The sequence below is a fragment of the Octopus bimaculoides genome, chromosome 4, assembly GCF_001194135.2.
Source record: "Octopus bimaculoides isolate UCB-OBI-ISO-001 chromosome 4, ASM119413v2, whole genome shotgun sequence".
Classification (NCBI taxonomy): Eukaryota; Metazoa; Mollusca; class Cephalopoda; order Octopoda; family Octopodidae; genus Octopus; species Octopus bimaculoides.
Window position 1 is genome coordinate 90,939,583 of NC_068984.1, and position 6,201 is coordinate 90,945,783.

General features: G+C 37.0%; 1 pseudogene; it reads right to left on the bottom strand.

Annotated features, from left to right (window-relative positions):
• Positions 1–4,090: 4,090 nt before the first annotated feature.
• Positions 4,091–5,928, bottom strand: LOC128247656 (SCAN domain-containing protein 3-like; annotated as a pseudogene).
• Between the last annotated feature and the right edge of the window lie 273 nt (positions 5,929–6,201).

Sequence of the window (6,201 nt, forward strand, 5' to 3'; positions counted from 1 at the left end):
CAGCACAAATCGACACATCTCCATTCAAGCATCTCAACAATCTCACCAGACCTACCTTTCAGTGAGCCGACATTGAGAGTGCCAACCCTGAGGGTGTGGGAAGTATGGGCCCGGGGGACAGCAGCATCATGTACCTGAAAAGAAAGCTCGCATTTGGCAGAATTCATGAACAAACAATAGCCTTCAATTCAACCTGCATACACTACACCATCATATTTCTGCACTATATGATCACTACCCTACATAGGAGATAAACCCTAAGTAGGGGTGGGGATGGGGTAAAGCCTTTAGAAGTGTTCATGGGAGCCAACCAAAGGATGACAGAGGATAGGAACTTCCAGTACAGATGGAGAGGGTGGGAGGGTGTTCATACCGTGAAGTAGCAAATTCAGATGAGAGCATCTTCTGGATATGTATTCTTTTGGTGGAAGTATTGAAAATCGAATATGGGAATCCGAGTACGTGCACTAGTTTATATAGGGTGGGGGTGGGGGTGGAGGAAGTCTTGTTGACCCAAGTTGCCTCCACATTTGTAGAGTATGGAGGACTGTTTTTTGTCGTCATCATTGTCTCAAATGTTCATTTAGTCTTTCCGCAATGCTCCCAGATGTCTCCCTTATGTATGTCATGTTCATGTCTTTACAAACACCTTCTATGCATCTTATGCTGTAGACTACATTTTGAGTTCTACAGTTAATGCCAGAGCTAATCCTACATACATTGCAGTTATCATTGGTGCATATGGTATTCACAGTTGTGATCTGATGGAGTTCCCTGGCTTTTCAACAATCTTAATGTTGAGTTTGGTCTCCTTCAGAGCTATCCTAAATCTATGGGCTAGTTCTCTATAGGATGTGGCCTCTACAAACATCACTCCTTGATATTTGTTGGTTTTATACTATGTGTTCACCCTGTTTGCCTTGTCACAAGCTTTTTGTATTCTCTTCCAGTCTTTGATTCTATATCTAGGACAGGTACCATGGGTTTCTTTACATATAATGTTATCTAACTTCTTACTTGCACCCCTGTATACTAGAACCCTATCTTTCTGATCATATCCAGCAAATTGCATGTGGTGCATGAAGTTCTGTACATGTTTCTTCGTTTCATAGTGTTTGCGTAGTGGGGACACATTGTTCATTATACTAAGTCTGCTATCAGTATGTTAATTTTCATGTTATGTGACATATTAGCGTTATATAACTTAAGGATTATATATGATTCCCTTACACACAATGTACACCTATCTGAGCCATTACCATATTGGGGAGCCCTTGTAATTATGGACCATGTCAGGTCATAAGGCAAGTTACTATCCTTAAGTTTATTTATATATGCCACTAAGGTAGTGGAATTCTTATACTTAGGGTTTGAAAAGGAATTCAGATGGGGCCTGTATCGCCTTTTGAAATCTATCATACTACCTATATACATCTTGTTTTGTCTATTGGGTATGCTAACTATACATTATACACAAGATTGTATCGAAGACATGATCCTGCAAGCAGGGGGGCTCTGCAGTTACAAATTTTATTCAGTGGTGACCTACTATTAATGTTCTTGTTTATATTGCCAGCATTATTAATATCATTATATTGGGATATGGTATCTGGTTTTAAATTCATTAAAGTTTCATTATTATTATTTATTATGTTAGCATTTGGGGTCGATACCTTAACATTACCCTTATTTCTGTTAGTATGTAGTGCTAGTTCTAAAGCATTATTATTAGTTGCACTATTGTTGTCCTTGTTTTTCGCTATATCCTTAAGTTCATTAGTACGTAGACCTTCCCCTAAATTATTATTATTAGTTACCCTATTGTTGACCATATTCATTATACGTTTAATTTTATTCCTATTTATAGAAGCTATTATTGTTCCTAAATTAGGCATTACCAAGTACGAAAATTTTATAGTAGATTTATTACAAATAAGGTAATATTTGTGATGCTTTGGGAAGTTAGATTGTAGGATTTTAAAAAACAATCTAGATAGATTCTTAACCCTAACTGGGAAAGGAGGGGCAAACCAAATAACCTCATGTATTCTGGATTTAGATTTTCTAATTGTATTAGAAGTCTCAGGAGTAGGAGCTTTATGCTTATATTTATTATGATTATATTCAGTCAACGAAAAAAGAATTTCCAATGAATCTGAGACCTGGGATTTGCAGCATATTAGGAGGTCAGAGTACTTGATTCCACGCAAAAAATCAGAAATTTTTTTTTTTTTACCTTAATGAAAATCATGCAGGTGTTACTCTAAAAAATTACCCAAACAGCATGCACAACATTTTATAACAAAAGCTGGACAGGTACACATATGCTCACAGACACACATAATCAGGAAAACACACACAGCCAAACCACTCAGGCCTTCACAGAAAACCAAACAAACAGCAGTAATTTTTCAGAGGGTTGTTACTCTGAAAATGTTAACGAAATGGAAGAATACAATGAGGGTAAAACTGCCTGCAGGGGATTCCCCTCCCCACCAAAAAATGCGTGCTGCTGGACTTGGAAAAATATAGAAAGCTAAAAAAGACTATTGGGTCTGATGTGGACCCCATAGGGTAGGAGGTGGGGTTTGATACCCTGCCTCCTGTCATTGAATACAGAGAAGTGAAAGCACTAAAAGTAAGTGACAGCTATGTTAAAGTAAAACATTTTTAGATAAACTATGAAAGAAAAAAAAAGAATAAAAAATGTATTAAATGTAACTGCTCGAGTACAGGGTTCGAGTAGCCATTGCATCCCCACATCCATATAATATCATCCCATCATTCATCTGCTTTATTTTTTCTTCCCCGCTGCATGTTTTGTCTGTCCTTGTATTGTCCTCTCTGTATTTCACCCCTTGTGGGTAATAAAGAATTAAGAGATAATGTCTGCCACCAACCACACTTTCCTGGTTTTACAAAGTTTACTGTATACCGAAGTGGGCAAACAGTGGCAATGAGGATTTAAACAACTCATGAGGAATTAAAAAACTTGACGAGGATTTAAACAAACTCAACGAGAATAAACCAATTCATGTGGTGTTAATAGAAACTCAAAGAGGAGTTAATAAACTCACAAAGTCGGTGTATGAATTCTACAGAATGTCGTAAGAGTATGGAAAATATATTGGCAGGTTTGCTTGAGTTGCAAAAACAGCAACAACAACAGCAGATACAACTGCAAGTGCAACAATAGAAGCAACAACAACAATTAATATTACAGCAGCAAATGCTGCAATTACTGAAGTTATCAGGATAGTTGGTCCATGGTGAAGTAATTCACGAACAGCTGAGTGTTGGAACCTGGGCGAGTTGCTTGTTGAGTTGTATACGTAGAGATGTTGATGTTAGGATGATAGTGGCGATGGAAATGGAGGTCACTGAATGCTGTTGGACGAAGTTGGTGAGTCTCAACATGGCAGCTGTTGTGTTGTCGCTGGAACTGGCTGTGTCTTGTGTGGTTAGTGACTAGACCTTAAAAGGTCTGGAACCAAAAGACATTGAGATGAGGAGAAGCTGGGTTTTTATAAGGAGTTGTAGGCTCAAAACTGAGTTGAGAAGAGGCTGTCACATGTGACCTTATTTATGGGCTTTGATTGGTTATACACTGCATATTGGCATGATAGAGTAAGAGACAAATATTTGATATTTAACTCTGCTCTATTTAACTCTGTTCTATTTAACTCTGTGCAGATATCCTACAATGTTTTACTGCGCTCATATCTAAAATTGGTTATCTCCTTCAATTATAATCATTAACGACTAAAAGAAAAACTAACCATTTAAAAACTTCATGACAATAGTTCAAGGTGGAGCCCACTTTATTGCCAGGAGGCTACATAGTCAGAAGGCAATAAGTTTGTCATTGGATAACTGATTTAGGCCAGTGCTTCTCAAACTATCTGATGAGGCGTACCAGCGGGTTTTTTTTCTTTCCAATGTGTCAGGGACTGGTAATATTTCTTAGTAATATTAATTTATACTGGAAACAATGTATATAATGAATATGATAAAAGTTGACGATATCTTATATTTATTTTGTAAACAAATAATACAATATTACATAATCATTTTATAATCTTAATTTTTACTAATGTGAAAGGTGAGCCTGCTTCTTCTTTGTCAGTTTATTCAGTCGTGGTTCAATTGAGGACAATGCCACGCACAATGGAGAATGAATATCCATATTATTCCTGTACTTTGTCTTAATAACACTTGTGGTTGAGAAGCCAGTCTCACAGAGGTATGTTGAAGGAAATGGAAGAGTTTTCAGGGCAATTTCACTAAACTCAGGATATTCTACTTTTACTTTAATCCAAAAGGAACCAAGTAATGTGGTAGTTTTGAAACTCCTCTTCAATTCTTCCTCACTAGCCAGATCCAACAATTTGTCCTCCATAATGACACTTAAGTCATTTGGCAGTGAAATAAAAGGGTTTCAAATCCATCCATTCCCTTTCCGTGGATCTTCTGCTGGAAAGTAAAAACTGAAACCGGTCTGCCAGATTCGTCAAGTGTTTTCTGATGACATTTCGTAGAAATGTAATATTAAGGTCTTCACCTGCATCAGCGCTGATTGTCGCTAATTGATGAAACATGTCATAACAATCTCTTGACACTTGACTCTTCCATGCTTCTAGTTTTCATTTCTGTTCATCGATCTTGTCTGCCATTGTAAAACATGAAGCCATCATTCCCTGCATGTAGGTGTTGAGATCATTAAAGATAGCAAAGATATCAACCAAATAAGCCAGCTTGGCTAACCAATTCACATCTCCGAACAATTGTGACCAATTTGGATTTTTGTCCTGAAGAAACTCAGCAAGCTTGTTTCATAGCTCAAACACTCTTGACAAGACTTTCCCTCTCGATAACCAACGCACATTAGCATGCTATAGGAGCTGTTTATGATTAGCTCCCATATTATCACATAATGCACCAAATAGTCTCAATTTTAAAGCATTCACCTTTGCATGGTTCACAATATTTACAACCTCTCTGAGAACACTGCTTAGTTCTGTTGACATTTTTTTGTTGCAAGATTTTCTCAGTGAAGGAAGCAGTGCATCAACTTGCAATCTGGGGCAAGCACCTTAATTTGGGTAACTACTCCTGAATGCCATCCAGTCCTTGCGGCAGCGCCACCAGAACATATGCCTACATAAATCCAACCCACATTTGTTAACGATGTAGTTGCTCACAGTCTTGAATGCTTCAGAACTAATTGTTTTTGTTGGCAATGAAGCAGAGAAAACCAACTCTTCTTTCAAATCACTTTCATGTTCAAAGCACACATACACCATCAGAATCACCTGATTAGCAAAGTTTGTGCATTCATCAAGTTGCAAAGAAAAGTAGTTTGCTAATCTGTCCTATGAGCTGATTTTCCATATCATGAGCCAGATTATGAATCTGTCGAGCTATTGTGTCATTTGAAAGTGGCATCTGAGCCACTTTCTTTGCCGCCGGCTCGCCTAACATTTCCATACAGACAGCTTGAATATATCCTATCACCAATTCTGTATGGCTTTTTAGCCTTAGCAATTCAAAGTGCTACCTTATAAGAAGCCCGCAATGCACAAGTATTTATGTGTGACACTTCAAAGATCTGTTTCTGATGGCCTTTTAAATCAACATGCTTTCTTTCAAAGAACTCTTTTAGCTTTGAACTCATTTATGTTTTGTATTTAAATGTCTCTTGAGATTTGATGGCTTCATTGAGTTGTTGACCAACACATCTCCACAAATAACACACTGCGGCTTTTGCACTTGCCCATCATTTGTGACTACAAAAGTGAAGCTAGTATGAAATTTTTTTGTCAGTAATACTTCGGTTTCATTTACATTGCTGTCATCTGATTCAAAATCACGTTCAGCAACCGGATGTCTTGGCTTGATAAATAATTCCATAGGGGCTTGCTTCGCCATCTGTAAATTAGGGATGAAAATAATATTGTCGCAAATATTCAAGTGTTTCTATTATCTTATTTTATTTTAAGGTAATTAGTTTTTTCTTTTATTTTTTTCTAATGGAAGAAAATATTTTCTGTGCGTAACAATTATAATTGAATCTTTCTCTTCATTTCATTGTGTTAAAAAGAAAATTATTATTCTGATATAATCTTGAGAAAACGTAACCAGTAGGTAAGGAATTTAGTTAAGATTTTTTCTTCTCATAATTCCAGAGTTCGAGCCCACAGC